This window comes from Monopterus albus, unplaced genomic scaffold (assembly GCF_001952655.1).
Source record: "Monopterus albus unplaced genomic scaffold, M_albus_1.0 scaffold250.1, whole genome shotgun sequence".
Classification (NCBI taxonomy): domain Eukaryota; kingdom Metazoa; phylum Chordata; class Actinopteri; order Synbranchiformes; family Synbranchidae; genus Monopterus; species Monopterus albus.
The window spans coordinates 597,308-599,331 of NW_018128130.1; the positions used below are offsets into that span (position 1 = coordinate 597,308).

Genomic DNA, 2,024 nt, shown 5'->3' on the forward strand with positions numbered 1-2,024 from the left:
TCGCAAACTTTAGAATGATGTCTTTGTGGGAGGCGACACAGTCGTGGGTGAACAGGGTGTAGAGGATGGGACTGAGGACACATCCCTGTGGGGTGCCAGTGTTTGTAACAATGCTGGCTGAAGTCCTATTGCCAATCCTGACAGTCTGGGGCCTGCCAGTCAGAAAGTCCAGGAGCCAGTCACAGAGGGTGGGGTGCAGACCCAGTGTGGACAGTTTGTGGGTGAGTTTGTGGGGGACAACTGTGTTGAAGGTGGAGCTGTAGTCAATGAAGAGTATCCTGATGTAGGAGTCTCCATTTTCCAGGTGAGAAAGGGAATAGTGGAGGGCAGCTGCGATGGCGTCTGAGGTGGCCCTGTTGGGCCGGTAGGTATACTGCAGAATAATGGTTTTCAAACATAAATTTCTCTTCCTTGTCATTCCCAAAATACAGTATGTTAGGTTGTCCGTGTTCAATATTGGTTGTATTCAGTGATACCTGATTTAATCTTAGCCAGACCGCTTTAGGGCTGTCACTTCTCCCAAAAATTGTGTTTGAACGGTGTTCGAACTGACACACAATTCATTAGAATTAATTTGGATGCAACCCACATAATGTAATGCATCTGCTTTTGTGCAGAGTTGGCAAACTGTGTTACACTGTATCTACAGTGTAAAACCCAAAATACTGCCACACAGGGGAGATGCTCTGATGCTGTTAAATGTCCGATCAGAACAACTTGACTCGCTACTATCTGTCAAACATAATGTTGTTAGCTTGTTTTACTGAGAGCTTATAAGTGGGCAAGCTGATAGTGAATTTTAAGAACGTCCTCTGGGTGAGTGAACAGGATCATTTTTGTTGTTCTAAGTTCGTTTTTGGAATTTTCTGTTCACTCACCTTCTTTTCAGTAATTTATGATCTTTCATTGCTAATGGGGCAAGAAAGACACCTGAGAAGGCTGTAGTGTAGGAACAAAGTTGGCTTTAAGCCAACAGTGGTAGTTATAGCCTCTATTTAGGATGAAGGGCATGACCCACAGAGGGTTGGTTTGTTTTGTTTCTCTAATGTTATATTAGTCCTACTTCCTTCTTCTTCTCCAGGTTGAGCAATATAGTGCAGCATCAGTTCAAGTAAGAATATTACAATGATTTTGAATATGCTTTACCTAAAAGCCATCCGTTTTCATTTTCAGTTATGGCATTAATGTTCTTTATTTCCTTAGTCAACCCCCTGAAGCCAAAATACATCTGTTTTTGTTTTTTTGCCCCTCAAACCTAAACAGAAGTGAGTGATGTCAGTTGTGTGTGGCATTATTAACTTTTAATCCAACCCCTCTTACACCAGTCAGGGACTCATGGGAGCATGACCTGAGGGTTTGCCTTGTCAAATGATCAATGGATTAAAATCTTAGGGTTGTTTCATTCTTCATCTGTATGCGCCCGACACGGCCTATTGCAGTGCAGGGTGCTTCATAAAACACATCTTACCAATCAAAACGAGCCAAAATATGAGGTTTGTCAGAGACATAGGCTGTCCCCAGCTGACGGCTCACATGTTCTGGACATAACACTACTATTGAACCTAATCCTTTGACAGCTCTTTTGTCTGTCACACTGCAACACGCCATTGCCTTTACTACTTGTCTGGCCCACAGAATTATACTGCTCAAATGGAAATATGCTTTGCAGATATTTTTTGTTTTGGGGGCAGACACATGTAGTGATGAGTTAAAGCATTACAGAGGGTTATAAAAACCAAAACATTCCTCCTTCAGAAATGTTCAGTCCTTGTAATGTTCATTAGTCATTTTTCATGAGTCCGAGCCAAGTCTCAAGAGAATTAGCAGGGAGTTGCAGGTCAAATCGGAGGTTTGTTTTAGTACCACTCGAGTGCAAATCCATTACAGTGACCAACTTGAGTACCCATCTCTGCAGTTTAGGGCCTCAGCGGTGTTCACACCAGAACTGGACACATGTCACTGACAAACATGTGAGCCATCAATACAAAAAAATTGCATCTGACCAAAAAAAAAAAAAAAAAAAA

At 42.2% G+C, this 2,024-nt stretch overlaps 1 protein-coding gene across 1 annotated transcript in view; it reads left to right on the forward strand.

Annotated features, from left to right (window-relative positions):
- LOC109972174 (lon protease homolog, mitochondrial-like) overlaps positions 1–2,024 on the forward strand; it is a 28,944-nt gene that overhangs the window by 26,079 nt on the left and 841 nt on the right. The gene's annotated exons all lie outside the window — the stretch shown is intronic.